Source organism: Carassius gibelio, chromosome B14 (genome assembly GCF_023724105.1).
Source record: "Carassius gibelio isolate Cgi1373 ecotype wild population from Czech Republic chromosome B14, carGib1.2-hapl.c, whole genome shotgun sequence".
NCBI classification, from domain to species: domain Eukaryota; kingdom Metazoa; phylum Chordata; class Actinopteri; order Cypriniformes; family Cyprinidae; genus Carassius; species Carassius gibelio.
The window spans coordinates 29,073,799-29,091,118 of NC_068409.1; positions in this window are offsets into that span (position 1 = coordinate 29,073,799).

Genomic DNA, 17,320 nt, shown 5'->3' on the forward strand with positions numbered 1-17,320 from the left:
AGTAATTTAACATTTTGTGTCTTCCATTTCATGGTTTTTCCTCATTTTCATTTGTTTGAAATTTTAAACTTGACAGTGCATGAATTCTGCCATCTTGGTAGATGAGGCTAGAAAAGTCTTGCGTTGTTTGTTTGGGAAAGGGTTTGTTTGATTTGTAAACTGGGTTAATTTGGTATTTTCCAAGCAAAGAGTTTGTCTGTGTGTGTGTGTGTGTGTGTGTGTGTGTGTGTGTGTGTGTTTGTGTTTGTGTGTGATATGGCTCCTAAGGGGGGAACAGGGGCAAAATATAAAATAATACAAATTCTCTATATTTAATAGGGATTTTGCACACTGCTGCCTGTATTAGTGCCTCTTAAAATGTATTTTAATATTGTTTATGGTAACAACTGCCAACAGCCTTCCAGTTTTGGATCTTGAATTAATAGTATTCTGAATAGTTGCTTACAGGGCCAAACCATCTATAGGTCTTATGGAGATATAGCCTCAGCATTCCCTAGTGTTATTTTAGCAATATAAATATAGTATAACATCAAGTGTTATTTCATACATTATATATTTAGACAGGTGTATCTAAAAAAAAAAAAAAAAAAAAAAAATCAACATATTAGAATATTTCATTAGATCAATTAAAAAAAAAAGGATATGCAAAACATAAAAATTCAAGTTCTTTAACCTATGTTAATTTATGCACTCAATACTTGGTGAGGTGTGGCATGGAAGCGATCAGCCTATGGCACTGCTGAGGCACTACTGAGCACGACACGGAATGGCACCCCAAATCATCACTGACTTTGAAAACTTGATAATTGACTTAAAGCAGCTTGGATTCTGTGCCTCTCCAGTCTGCCTCCAGGCTCCAGGCCTTGATTTCCAAATTAAGTGCAAAATTAACTTTTATATGAAAAGAGGACTTTGGACCACTAAGCAACAGTTAACTTCGTTTTCTCTTTAGGCCAGGTTAGATGCTTCTGACATTGTTTCTGTTTCAGAAGTGGCTTGGTAGCCCTTTTCCTAAAGACGTCTGAGCATGTTGACTTTATGCACTGACTCCAGCTTCAGTCCACTCATTGTGAAGCTCTCCCAAGTGTTTGAATTGGCTTTGCTTGACAGTATTCTCAAGCTTGCAGTCATCCCTGTTGCTTGTGCAACTTTTTATTTTCATTTTTATTTATTTATTTTATTTTAAATTTAAATTTGTTTAACATTTTGTTTTAAATGTATTGTTTCATTTAAACTTTTTTTCACCATATGATAAAGTAACCCATTAACAGGTTTTTACTGTAATATTGTGAATTTTATTTCCTTTTAACATTTGAGAACATCTTCAACAGTACAAAAAGAGATTGCAGCATCAAAGCAATGGTCTCAGTTTTGTTTTTCTTCAAAAATATTTTCCTGTCCTGCTTTCCTGTCCTGTCCTCAACATATTTTCTTTGCAACTCGCTGCTTCACATATTCATTAATGACAGTGATTAAAAAAAAGGCAGTTGTTTTATGTGGCAAACCTACAGCACTATTTACCCAAAGCTGTACAGTTTACCTGCCAACCCCTCCAATCGCTGTCAGATTCTCCAGCAGTGTTTTTGTCTGGTAATTAAATTTGGTTGTTTATGCCTATTTTCTGTCTCACTCACCCTTCACACTCATTTCCATTCACTCAGTACATGATTAGGTGCCATTTTATAATTCACACATCCATACAATAAGCGCCTCTTTCCTTTGTCAGGAAGATGAATGAGGCCAGAACAGGATGCTCCTTCACAATCATTCGGTTTTCATTTGAAAAAATAAGTGGCAAGAATGAAATGTGATTTTAATTACGTCAGTATAGAGACTAGCACAGTGTTTATGTAAAGCCTAACATACTAGCAGCTGGTCATTATTGCTAAATAAACCCTTGACAGAGGACAACAGCATGGGTATTTATCAAATAAATAAATGGACATGAAAATTTTATTTTAAATGATTTATGTGAGAAGACTGTGGAATTAACAATGCTAAGCACAGTTGTAAACATGGTCCAACAAATCCTGCGATCTTATCAGCCAAATTATAGTACTGAGAGGACATTACTATACATATGCACTCAAATCAATTGTGTTAACTTGGTGATCATCTAAAATGTAGATTTTTTTTTTTTTTCATCAGAACAGATGTGGAGAAATTTAGGATTACTGTACATCACTTGTACCAACGGATCATCAAGCAAACAAGTGATTAAACACACACACACACGTATATGTATATACGTAAATATATATATATATATATGTATATACGTAAATATATATATATATATATATATATATATATATATATATATATATATATATATATATATATATATATATATATTTAATGAAATTTAACTTCACCCTACATGTCATTTAAATATGCTTTTTTTTTTTTTTCCAAGGACGAAGGGAGATTAACAGCACAAGTAGTCAGAGAAAAAAGCTTGCCAAACTGTTGAACGCCTTTAACATTTTCTGAAAGTTGAAGTGTATAACTATAATTACCTAATGTTTTGAGATAGGCATGAAGTGGTGCTGAATGAGAAAATCAGAATTAATAACTTTGTACTGAAGAATTTGTTTTAGTCTTGATCACTGAAGCACAAAGGTGTCTAAAACAGATTTAGATGATTTGAACACAGATTTACCGGGTCATGTTTGTTGATGCTCATTTTTTAATGCCACATCATCTTTAAGGATTCTTGGAAAGTAAGAATTTAATATTTTATTTGGTATTTGATCTTGCTATTTTACACAGGATCATTCTGAAAAAGCACAGTTATCATGGCAGCAATTTGAGACTTTAAAATGCAGATGGCTGTGCTGTCACTATTTGATGCACTTAAGGGTGTGAGAAATTAATGAGAGCTTATCTCAGATGAGTTACAGCTCACCAAATGTGTCTGACTTAAATATGATAGATGGAGCATGCAGATAATGAATTACAAATTTCACCTCAGGAACTCTGAGTGACATAACTGCTAATGGCCAAGTTTGTTGTTTCTTGTTTGTGTATGCTAATGTAATCATAATGACCTCATAATTTTAGCTGTTATTTCATGCCAAAATTATGCAATATTGTGGTATAAGTAAAGAACAATAATCCATCATAAAATGCAGAGTGAATTCATTCGACTGAATTGCATGAAATATAAATTAACCTCAAGAACCTGCTGAGGAAATGACAGTTTGATGCAAATATATATTTGAAAAAGAGAGTGCTTATTTCTTTGAAGAATAATTTTGCTATAATCCCCACTGAGACTTCCCAAAAGCAAACACTATTTTAATAAGGTTAGCCAAGGAAAACAGATACTCAACTGGCATTTCAAAGCTCACAAAGGAGTGTGCAAAATAATTACTGAATATTACAAAGCTCACAATTATTCTTCTATAATTGTAGCTGGCTCAGTCTTAATAGATATTTGGCTAATTTCTTAGGTACTTCCCCCTATACGAAGTATTTAAAATTCCTCAGACATTTCAACAGATAGCTGCAGTGTTATTTAGATTTCTTCAGTAATTAAAGACAAGATCTTGCACAATAGGCACCTTAATATCCTAAAAGGTGATGCTGAGGGTAACATAATGTTCTGTGAGTTGTGCATCTGCTGATAAAGGAAGACTGGAGTGTCAAGCCTTCTGTTGCTCTATTCTAGAATTTTCTCATTATAGTCTCACATCTGGTATCGATGGCATAAGGCCAAACACTCTCAAGCGCTTGCACACCAGGGAGAGTTGACATAAACAGTGAGCTTACCAAACCACTGAAGGTCCTGCTAAATTAGTTTTACAGCAATAATAAATAAATAAATATTAAGTTAACAAACTTGTGCCTTGTGCCTACTTCGCCAATTATTTTTCCAGATTATTTTTCCCCAAAATACCTGCATCTTAATCACTGACCGTTGAAATATGCAGCATGTTGGTATCCTGAACTGAACTACAAGACTGGAAATTGAGACATTTTACAAAATATATTTTTGTGTGTGTCTTCCACTGAAGAAAGATAATGTAAATATTTACGTTATGTTAAAGCGCATAAGACTGGAAATTTCTACACAGAATTTTTAACATGTAACTGTTTGACAACTGTTGATCTTTACAACAACAATTATTATTATTTTTTATTTTGCACAATATTGTTTATTTCAGATACCAATATTTGCATGTGGAACAAATCTGAGTTCTTTCCTCATCTGCCAGTTATTTCTGTACACTCTGACGCAGGAACAGATCACACTGCTTTTTATCTGTGCACCACAGTTCTCAAGATCACAGGGCAAAGAGAAGAGTGTGAAGAGTGAGTCACCTGCCTCTGTGTGTTCAGAATGCATGTTTAAAATATAGGCTACAACCAGTGAACGTCACATATGCATTTCAAAGCAAAGGCAGATGAGAACATTCCACAGGTGTATTTCGCAAATATTCATAAATTTAAACATTCTCACATTCATATTATTATGTTTTTGGTGATTCATACCACAGAACAACCTGAACTAACCCAAATAAACAAACAAACAAACCTTATTATAAATTCAGATATAGAAAAACATGAAACATGTTCTTTATAAAAGTATGTGTGTGCGCAATCGCGCACAGTGGTGGACTGGCCATCTAGAGCACCGGGTTTTACAGGTGGGCTGCAGTACAATGTGGGCCAATGTACCAATCGCGTAAATATAGAGAAGGAATTATAGGCTAGCAATTGTTGTAGCCTATAGCCTTCCGTCAGCCCAATTTAATCAAACATTCAAACTATTTTAACTATTTGTCTGTGCCCCGTCTTGGTGCGGCTTCAAAATGCTTGCTAATGTCAAAATGTTTGAGATAAGCAATCAAATCAAAGAACAGGATTTTACTGTACAGACACTGAGCTGCGTGGCATTTGGATGTGAGCTGAGGTAAGATGCCAATTTTGCCAACTGTTTACAATAAAATAAAATTAATAAAAGGGATACGAACTACTACTGGCATTTTCAAATTTCTTAATGCCATTTACATTATTCATCACAAGATAAAGAGTGAATGTTTGTAAATATATATCCAGGCTTTCTTCTGTAATTTCATGTTGCTGTTTTTTTTTTTTTTTTTTTTTATCCATTAAATATAATTCTCAGACTTACTCTAGTACATAGTAAATCTGAAGACTTTTCAACAACCACCAAGTGCTGTGATTAAGAATTATAAGCAGGGGTGCACATAAGTGGTCCGCAGGTCCTCATACGCGACCAAAAAAAAAAAAAAAAAAAGCGTTATGTAAATGTGTTCTGACAGTGCATTTGCATACCGACATGGTTGACAGCTGGTAATACACAATTACCATTTTACATCACAAACTGTACTATACAAGTTTTATTTTCAACCCGAAAGCATAAATCTAGGCTATGCCATGCCGTTTTCAAAGCAATGCAAAACAGTGACATTCATCCACTGACGCTCTTTAATCAGCAGCAGTGCTAAATCCGGAAGTGCGTAAACTTACAAAACAGAAATGTTCAAGATCTCCAAAGCAGGTTTAATTATGCACTAAATACTTGGTTGGGGCTCCTTTTGCACAAATTCCTGCTTCAATACAGCTTGGCATGGAGGTGACCAGTCTGTGGCACTGCGGAGGTGTTATTGAAGCCCAGACTGCAATGATAGTGGATTTCAGCTCCTCTGTATTGTTTGTCAGATGTTTCTTATCTACCTCTTCACAATACCCCATAGATTCTCTGTGAGGTTCAGGTCAGGTGAGTTGGCTGGCAAATCATGCACAGTAATATCATGGTCATCAAATTACAAAAACATCATAAAGCTTGTCAGCAGATGGAAGCATAAAGTGCTCAAAATTCCTCGTAGATGCCTGCACATCTTTCCTTCCACACTTTTTACTTTCAGTCAACTTTCTATTAATATATTTTGATACAGCACTCTGTGAACAGCCAGCCCTTTCAGCAATGACATTCTGTGACTTGCCCTCCTTGTGGAAGGTGTTTATGATCATCCTCTGGACAACTGTCAAGTAAGTAGTCTTTCCCATAATTGTGGTCACATGTTCTAAACTAGCCCAAAAGGTACCCAGATGTAGGGTATCAGACTTGAATTAGACAATTAAAGATTCGATCGGGGGCATGGTTGAAACATGAGGAGCTGAATTCATCAGAAAGGCTCAAGACACAGGATGTTGTAAATCAATCCCTATTCGAGTCAGTTAGAAGCTACCTTAACCAAGCAACTCCTTTACAAAGCAGCTTTTAACATTAAACAAAAGAACACTTATTGACAATTCCAACACAGGAAGAAGATTGTCAAAGATTGTCAAATTTGGGGAAGTAATCAGGATTAATTGCCAAAGACACAGCATCTCATGGTCTTCACATGAGAAGTAAAGAACCATACTAAAATTCATTTAAGGGGACCTTTTAACCTCTGGTCTCCACAGAACGACCTTATGTCAAAGAATGGCACATAAACTGGTTTTTACAGATGTAAAAGCACCAAAAGGGACTCAAAAAGACTTATAAATTAATATCAGTCCATTGCTTAATTCCATATCATATACATACTGTATTTATCCCACATATTTGACAATCATGTTTCTAATCACTTATTGCGTATGTCTTTTTAATAACTATTGAATAGCTTAAGGAATTAAATTCATGTTTAGTATGTGTGTGATTGAATCTTCTTGCTTGAAACTTTTCTTATAATCAATTATTTGTCTACTGTATCATATCCTTGTTATAGGAATCATGTCCAAACTCATACCCTGTAAGAGCGGGAAAATTCAGACAATGTGTTTGATAAGATAACATTTGATTTATGAATGGGTGGAGAAATATACAATGCTCAGAGCAAAGACAATATCTAATTGGGGGGTGTCCCACAGCTTGGTTTAAACACACAGGACACCATCAAATTTAGCTTTTAGCCTTTTAGCTCTAAGCATCTGCTTTTAGCGTTAGCTTTTGCTTTTAGTCATGCCTGCTTTTAGCCTTTTAGTTTTTTACCCACTTTTAGCCATGCTTTTTGCCATTACTTTTTGCATTCCTCTGGAAAACCCCTTTTCCGTGACAACAAAGAGAACTCCCTTTACACAGGCAATTCAATAATTACCTTCAGACTCTGAGCTGAACTGGGGTATCTAATATAATTGTATCCTCATTGAGAAACTCAATGCGAGAGTTAATTAAGTGATTGATGGTTGTTTATGTCTATACATTTTCACTTATTGCTGAAAAATTTGGATTTCACATTTTCATTATCTTAAACTCATTCTTTCCAAAGTTTCTCTCTTCCTGCAACTTGTGTGAATGTGTGAGTGTGTGTGCATATGTGTTAGATTAGTTTATATTAGAGGTGCTCCGATCACGATCGGCCGATCGTTATGCGCATCTTGTCAGTAAAGCCGGTTATCTAATCAGCTGTTAATTCCATCAGGTGATTTCACATAGAGCAGCTGTTACTACACAGAGCCGTTGTAAATAGAGAAGATGCGCAAATCCACTTCATTTTCAGCGTTTTTTGGCACATCTTCTCAGTTAACAACGGCTCTGTGTAGTAACAGCTGCTCTATGTGAAATCACGCACCTGATGGAATTAACCGCTGATTAGAGAACCGGCTTTACTGACGAGATGCGCATTAACGATCGGCAGATCGTGATCGGAGCAGCCCTAGTTTATATGTCTTAGATTTTTCTAATAAAGCCTTATTCATATTGAAAAGAGAAGAATCTTGTGTTTTGTGCTTACAAGTTAAAGTCTTAAACTGCCGTTCTTGTTACTGTGCTAATTAATAGTAATTTCACTGTACTTTGTTTATTAATATCAATTGCAGAGTTGATGTTATACGGCTCATTCAATGAATCGCTGGCCATCTCAGTGATCAGCCGTAAAACAGTGATTCTGTCCAAATTCCCTTTAAAATCTTAAATTATTCCATTTGAGCTAAATTGACCGGTTTCCCTTACACAGGATTTATACTCAAAATTAATCAAACTAACCAAGCTCAAAATGGAATATTCTAATTTATACTGAATTTTAAAATATTCTTAAATTGTAAATCATAACCATCAGAATAATAATAAAAAAAATAATCTAGAACATATGAAAGTTTACTTTAAAAATAAAATAAAAAATAAAGACATTTTCTATGATATTCTTATTGTTTTAGATGCACCTGTAGCTTAGCTGGTGGTATAGGGCCTTTGAATCATCGCAGGACAATCGTGGAGAACTGTAGAGGTGGAACACGGGGATGTCTGAGGTAAGCAAACACAGTTTAGTTTAGTGCAGAGAATCAGGCTTTGTTCAGTGATGTGAACAGTAGACCAGACAAGGAAGGAGTGTGGAGTGAGTGCATATCAAGGGGAGCTTGATGAGCTGAAGCAGGTGTGGGTGAATAGTAATCTGGTGATTGAGATCTGGTGAACGTGGGCACTGATGACTGTGGTGACTCCCTGACACATGAATATTATATATTTAATTTCCCAAATTTAATTGAAATTCAATTGCCCCAAGATATGTCATAATAGTATTGCTATGAATTAATATTGTATGGTTTCACTTTGTTAGTCTATAGGAATTTCTGAATAAAAAATATTATTAAGTACAAAAATAATCAAATTATAAATTAATGAATAAATAAATGCATACATACATGAACTGTCATGATCACAAGTGAGAGTGCCAGTCATGGCCTCCAGAGGGCACTCCAAACTGGACTTCACATATCCATTGAACTCCATTTCCCATTCACCCTGTAACTGCCACTCTTCCTACAACCACACACACACACACACACACACACACACAGTGACTATTGCACTACATGACAGGCTTTTTTTTTACTACGGTGTGCATTTCTGTGCATTTACTATTTCTGTTGTCTGCTGCGTCTGAAATGGTCTGTCTCCCGTTTACGATTACTGCTGCCAGCCTACTGGATTATTGCTTGTTTATTGGACTGTGATTCTCTGCTTGATACCCTGACATTCCACCTGTACACCGACTACAATTCTGCCTGTCCTTCTCTGCTGAGTTCGCCGTCATTGACCCCTGCCTGTACGACCACGATGTTTCTTACACTGTAAACCCTGATAAGTTCACAGAACTCAAAAAATATTTTGTAACAGATTACACAAAAACATTTAAGTGATGTTTTTAAATGTTTTAAGTTTACATAAACTTAAAAAAATTAATTCCAGTTGCCTTAAATTATCTCAGAGTTATCTTAAATAATTATATTTCTGAACTTATAATTAGGGAGTAATTCACTCATAATTTTATCTATTTTTCAACTCCTATAATGTCGGAAATACACTCAAAATAAGGCTTTTGCTGTCCATCCTCAGTCTAACCACAGGCTCTCCTCTTCACCACAACGGTAACACTACAAATCCAACATAACATAAACCTTTGTAAAATCTAATATAACACAACATTTATGTATTAACTTATGTCCCTCTATGTTAATCTTGTGTAAAAACACACAAAATAACACTTAATTTTTAAATTTATTTTCCTTGTTTTCTGATGCAAAGCATGCTGGGAACTAGAAAACACAATCATTTTAAGTTCACCTCACTACAACAAATTTTTGAGTAAACAGAACTTATTTAAATTAAGTCCAATGAACTTTCGTTATTATTTGAGTGCAATTAACTAATTTCATTTGATTAATTTCACTGTTCGGTTTTACAGTGTATTAAAAGCTTGCAAATGGATTCCATGTCCTGTGATGACTCCTCCATTACATGAACACATGGGCGTAGGTTTGGTCTTATAACTGTATAATCTCAAAAATGCACTCTCAAAAAATAAAAATCTGAGACTGTGTAATGCTGAACAACCAAACGTTTAATTAAGATAAATTATTATTATAAACACAATTATAAACACTATTTACCCTCCAGTACACTCACGTTTATGTTGACTGCAAGATTCTAAGTTAAGGTACAGGCTAACTGACATTCAGTTACTTGCTAACGTAGCATTCCATCATCCTGAGTAATACTATCACCAGTTAATACTATTTTCCACAGTAGAATCTGCATTTGAAAGCCTGGTCAGTCACTACTGCTAGTTTTTTTGTGCCTAGCTAGTTATTTTGCCTACTTACACTCTGACTCTGCTTTCTGAAAAAGCTTCTTATGTCCCATTTTTTCTTCTTGGGTGGCATCTACAAAGTACAAAAAGCGGCAAAAAAAAAAAAAAAACGGAATATTAAAATGTTTTTACTCTGGCCTTTGTATGTGGCAGAGAGACAGCCCTTGTAACTTACCGTCGGCTTCGTCAACATGCGCGCGCACATAAACTACCCGCTCGCTGCTAGTGCAAGCACAAAAGTAGTCCCGGCCCGCGCGTGTAGCCTGTCAGATACCCCGCCGCCAATCAAATTACGCCGTTTCTTGTACTGTTGTCAACCTGGCCGTTAAATTCGATCCAAATAGCAGTGCAAAGATCCAAATGGCAGTTCAAAGGAGCTCGCTAAATATTGGTGGGGACAAATTTGTCATCTCAAAATATTGATAGGGACTAGTACCTAGCGTCCCCCCCTAAACCTACGCCCATACATGAACAAATACATAACCAGTAAAAACGTGTCTCTTGGGGCTTCCTGTTCCAGTTCTGGAGGTCCATCTTGAGGTCTGATTTGATCTTTTCTCTTTGAAATAAAAACTATTATCTTTACTCCACAAATCTAAAAACATTTATGTGTGTACAAATCCCCCATTTACAAGTAGACAAAAAAAACTACATAATACAATGTTATAGATCACTGTTTTTCAGAGACACAAAATTAGATTACTGACCAAATATCGCAAAAGTTGAATGAATGTAAAAATAGTGCATGTGTTTTTTGTTTGTTTTTTTTTTAGATGCAAAAGCGTCTGCTAAATGCATAAATTTTATTAACATTTATTTATTTAATACTGTGTGTGATTCCCTGGATGATCTATGAAAAACCCTCCATGTCCTGCAGATTCTTCCGTTTTCCAGCTTCTTTTGCATATAGGAATCCGGATTCTTTTCACTCTGAGGTCAACTGCGGGACTCAAACACAACTATTAAAAAAGTTTCAAACATTCACTGATGCTCCAGAAGGAAACACGATGCATTGAGAGCCGGGGGGTGAAAACATTTTGAATTTGAAGATCAAGGTGAATTGTACTTGAATTTGTCCTCCAAGAAATATGCAAGTATATTCTGTTGCTTCTGAAGGGGAGTACTAAAATAAATAAATAAAGATAAATAAATAAATACATAAAAGAAGATATCTTTATCCTTTTCAAAAGTTCTCACCCCCGGCCAAATATATACATAGCATAATATAGTACTGCTGTTAAGAAAAACATAATACTGAACAAATGAGCAAGTGCTCTAATCCTTGGTCCAGCAGATGGCTGCAGGCTTAAGCATTTGAATACTAATGTCCCCTGGTCCACTTCACCCTTCTCTCAGTCATGTTTCAGTTCTGCTGCTCTCTCTGGACGGAGCTCTCCCCCACCAGCCCAGTTTGCTCTGGTTTGTCAGATCTCCTCGAGTATGCTGGCCCTAGTTCTTGTACCTTAACACAGCGAGTCTTCTGGTCGTCAAGGAGAATAACAACAGCAGTGCTGCTTCTGGCATCTGCAGTAAATGCTGTTTCCTCATGGGTTAAAACACAGAACACAGCCTGTAAATAGTTTCACAGAGGTGTACATCAATATCCACAGTGGCTGATATTGATTTAACATGTCTGATGTAAAGGTTGAGGAAAAGGCTTTGACGTTTCAACACCTAAGTCTCCATCTCATGCACACAAAAGGTTGAAGGATTGCTGTGCTTGCTGACCTTACTTGTCAAACTCTTTACATGCTTTTGTCTGTAGATCTAGAAGGTTCTCGTTTGCACTGCTACATCAAGTATTAGCAATGTCTCTTGCTGTTTTCCAGTAGCTGGAAAGCACATCTGTCCATGGAGCTGCAGTTTAAGGGAGAAGGGTTGACTAATGCACCTATCTCGAGCTCTCCTGCGCGCTTTAAATGGTTGACAAGATTGATCACATCATTCTCTGTGCAGCACTCTAAATGAAAAGCAGGTTTAATTTCATGAAGCCAGAGGAGAAGGCTCTAAAAGTGACTCTTACTGCATAAGATATGAAACATGACGCTTAATTTTAAATGGTTGAAATCTCTTCCTGGAAAACACCTTAAGCCCATGTTTTTCTGTTTAGCTTTTGTATAAGGTTTGCAGTAGGAATATTTCAGCTCAAATACTTTTGCTCAGGCAAAAACATGTTGTGATTCCACAGAAAATATTTTTTTTTTCATCTTCCAGTTTGAAAAATCAAAGAAAAACGTTTGCAAATCATGCAAATGATTCCAATTCCAAATTGTGCAAATGAAGTTAAAAGTAGATAGGTGAAGCACTTAGCTTTTATTTGTAGTGGGGCTTCTTTTCTTGGTGTATAAACTTTGTTTGCTCAGTTTAAAGCTGTGCTGCCTGGTATCCATGGGCGGAGTTAGAAAACAACAAAGCATCATTAGTATCAACATATAATTTGGAACATTTTGCATCTTAAAGTCGAAATAGACTATACCACCTTCTAAATGCAAACACTAAATATAATACACTTTTAATTTTCTGAACACAACAAACTCATGTAGAAATGTGTCTCATTGCTAGGAGATGAACAACAAATTAAAACATTACCTGTTCTAAAATCATCTCAAAATGTAAAATGTTTAATACCTTTTGTGTGGATGGATTCATAGTCTGATCAGAATTAGAATCAAATCAATATACTGTATGTATATATTGAGTGTTATTTGATGCATCAAACTTTTATAATATATATTTAACATGACAAAAGAATATTAAGCACAAACTGAGCAAAAAAAAATATTGCTGATGGTTATAGCAAGTTTTGATCATGCTGATTATTTAGAGGCATTATCAATTATGATACATTAGGGTTAAACGATTAAAAAGCTATCAGTCACATTTAGTTTTTACCCAGGATCCAGTTTACCTAATTAGCCACTAATGCCACAATAACAAACTGGAATGAAAAAAAAAAAAAAAAAACGAAATAATTGGGTTTACTTTTAACTATGACCTATATGAAGGCCATGAGCTACTGTCTACGGCTGAAACAAAGTTTTTATTTATTTACTTATTTTATTTTTATAAAGAGTGCTTATACTTTTGAAACATTTTGTCATGATTCGCGAGACCTGACTTTGACATTTCTCACCTACCAGAGGTGTCCTCAGCTTAGATGCACATGCAGCCTCTGAAATCACACTTAAGACCTTCTGAGTCTTCAATCTCCAGTAGCAAAGCCAGCAGATTCAGTCAGCGAGATGCATGAGAAGCCATGTGATGTCAGCCAGTTATGATAGAACAGTGAGAGTGTGAAAGTGTGTGAAGGTCACCTGTTTAGACACCTCATTTTCAATATAATATTTATTTTAATGGCCACTCACGGCTATGCAAGGCCATAGAGATAGTCTCTGATGAGAGCTGTCATACGAATAACACTTCTAACTTTAGACGTTCCTGCCAATAAGTATAGTTTTAATAGTATTAAATGCAGAGTAGCATTTGATTGTAACTTGCACAAGTGGTATATAGAGCAAATAACCTTTAAAATTACTTTAGATAAACATGTGAAACACACAAACACCATGCAAAATACACAAACGATATACACATCTCACACAACCACATTTCTGCCTGCAAGTCATCTAGGGAGCACAAGAAGTCCTTGCTTTTTGACCCAACAACTTTTTTTTTTTCCTACAGCCTTGCATTTATTTGGAAACAATTAATCACTCCTGACTCCTCAAATCTGGCTTATATGGCAAACATCACCTTATTAGTCAGTGGAGCGGAGGCACCACCAAGTGGACAGATATGTGATATACATTATAGATGCACAGGAAATTGTAAAAAAAAAAAATCCTTTATATTGACAAATGACAATATTTTTAAATACTCCAAGAAATCAGACTAGTTAGAGTGGTATGTCTATATCTATTAGCTTTGAAGTCATATGTATCCTAGTAACATAAAGAGCAAGAAAATAATAATAATAATTTGAATGGTAAGGTCTTCCCCTTCCAAATTTTTTTTCAGCTGTTTTAAAATGGGATTGTGTCCTATTCATATTTTGTTTATTAAGATATGTCAACATACAGCAGGTAAGAAAACAATTATTGTCAAACCATTCCAGTGTTATCTCGAAATATACATATGTTGTGAACTCACTCAAAGACTTATTTAGTGTTATTTTGAAATAAAAAAAAAAGTTGTAGAATTTCTGTCGTATGTTAATGTAAAAAAATCTGGTGTAATATAACATGGTTCTTTGTTTGCTGGTTTTATTGTATTTGTTATATTTGTCACGGTTTTCGCTGCCTGAAGGAACACGGAGCCAAGGATAAACGAAATAAGGCTTTTATTATATCCAACACAGGAGATATCCAACATGGAGCACAGAGGTAGGCACACGTTAGTAGCAAATGCAGAGACCCGACAAAACAGAACTGAAAGGACAAGGCTTAAGTACAGAGGATAATGGGGAAACACATGTGGATGGAATCACTAAACTAACACACATGAGGAAGAGAATAGACACACCTGGGAACTAATCAAACCAAATACGGAAGACAGAAACTGGGTCACAGGGGCAAAAACACTAAATGAGTCCAGGTGTGTGACAGTACTCCCCCCTCCCGGTAGGTGCGTCCTCGCACCGTAGAAACAACAGAGGGAGGCGTGGGTGGGAACTTGGGAGGAGGTTCCGGTGGAGGACGGACTCCCAGGAGGGGGCCAGCAGACAGGGACCACGGAGGAAGGAGCCAGGGAGGAGACGACGGAGGGAGGAGCCAGGGAGGAGACAGGAGCAGGAGGAGCCAGATGGTCCACCAGAGACCAGCCAGGACGGAGATCCAAGGTGGAGTCGACGGCGGGAGGAGCCATGGTGAAGGAGGGGTCGACGACACCAGGGGGCCGACAGGCGGAGACTGCACCGGTGGGTGAGGAGCCCAAGATGGAGCAGCACAGCCGCAGAGCCAGGGTGACGTCGAGGATCCGGAGGGCCTAGGTGGAGCTGAAGGCTCAGGCGACCAAGGCGGAGGCGGGGTCCTGGCAGACCGCTGTGGAGCCGGAGTGACCGAGGATGGAGGTGGAACTGGAGGGAAGGAGGAGCCTGACAGAGCCGGAGGGATGGAGTGACGAGGTGGAACCAGAGGAGAGGAGTCCCGAGGCGGCAGATGGTCGACGACTGACCAAGGTGGAGCCGGAGGGACGAGGGAGCCCGGTGGAGTAGGTGGGATGACAGGCCACGGTGGAGACGAGGGAGCTAAGAGCCAAGGCGGAGCCGCTGGGTCGAAGGACCGAGGAGGAGTCCAGGGCTCGGAGGCTGGAGGCGGAGACAGGGCCTTAACATGCCAAGGCGGAGCTGGAGACTGGCAGTCCAGCGGCGAACCACCGCGCCCTGATGGCGCGGACTGAGGGTGAGCTGCGGGACTGACTGGCACCAGCAGGGATGATGAGGAACTGGCTGGTCTAGGAGGAGGAGAGAGGAGAAGGATGGGAGGAAGGACAGGAGGATCAGGACTGGACGGAACCAGCGAAAGTGGAGCAGAGGGACCAGCAGGTCCTGGAGGAGGTGGGAGAGGGAGGCTGGGAGGGAACACAGGAGATACAGAAGATTCAGAGCTGGGCGGAACCAGCGGACACACAGAAGATTCAGGGCTGGGCGGAACCATCGGAGACACAGAAGATTCAGGGCTGGGCAGAACCAGCGGAGACACAGAAGATTCAGGGCTGGGCAGAACCAGCGGAGAGACAGAAGATTCAGGGCTGGGCAGAACCAGCGGAGAGACAGAAGATTCAGGGCTGGGCGGAACCAGCGAGACACAGAAGATTCAGAGCTGGGCGGAACCAGCGGAGACACAGAAGATTCAGAGCTGGGTGGAACCAGCGGAGAAACAGGAAACTCAGTGCTGGGCGGAACCAGCGGAGACACAGAAAACTCAGGGCTGGGCGGAACCAGCGGAGAAACAGGAAACTCAGGGCTGGGCGGAACCAGCGGAGACACAGGAAACTCAGGGCTGGGCGGAACCAGCTGAGAAACAGAAGATTCATGTCTGGATGGAACCCGCGGAAATGGAGCAGAGGAAATGACTGGAGGTAGGAGTGGGAGACTGAGAGGGTATACAGGGGAATCAGGGCTGGACGGAACCAGCGGGGAAACAGGAAAATTAGGGATTACCTCCATAGACCAGTCCATCAGATCCAGAACTTGCTCCATATGATCTTCAGAGACTGCATACAGCTCACCCTCAGTCGCAGGAGTGTGGGCAGGGCTTTCCTCCATGCCCTCGATCTCCACGAGGACTCCCACGATGCACGGTGTTGCCGGCTCACACACCTGGTCAGTCGCGCTCTCGAGTTCCGGCTCCCTGTCTGTGAATGGCTCGGGCTCTGCGGCTGCGGTGGGCTCTGGCTCCGTGTGGCGGGGTGGTGGCTGGCTGGTCTCTGGGTCGGGAGTGGCGCTGGCGAGGTCCTCTATGGGGCAGATGGTGAAAGATGAGCCATTTCTCGCCAGAGTCCACTCCACGAATGCGGCGAAATCCTCCCGAGGACCATCTTCGGGCGACAACGCTCTGCACTTGGAGTTCAGGCTGGTGTTGTAGAAGGTGCAGAGCGCATCGTCCGGGTAGCTGGTGGCATTAGCTAATAGAAGAAACTGTCTGGTATGGTCCTCGAGAGAACGTCCTTCCTGCTTCAGCAGGAGGATGAGGAATTCGGGGCGATAGAGGGGATCCATAGACTACAAAACAAAAGGACTGTGAAACAACAAAAACATAACGGAGGGGAAAACACGTAGTTTTAAACTTTCCTTTTTTATGGTCGGGTCTTCTGTCACGGTTTTCGCTGCCTGAAGGAACACGGAGCCGAGGATAAACGAAATAAGGCTTTTATAATATCCAACACAGGAGATATCCAACATGGAGCACAGAGGTAGGCACACGTTAGTAGCAAATGAAGAGACCCGACAAAACAGAACTGAAAGGACAAGGCTTAAGTACAGAGGATAATGGGGAAACACAGGTGGATGGAATCACTAAATTAACACACATGAAGAAGAGAATAGACACACCTGGGAACTAATCAAACCAAATACGGAAGACAGAAACTGGGTCACAGGGGCAAAAACACTAAATGAGTCCAGGTGTGTGACAATATTTGCATTTTATTTTATTTTTTTACTTTTGCCATGAAAATAGGCCTAAGATGCTGGCATGGCATTAAATAATAATTTA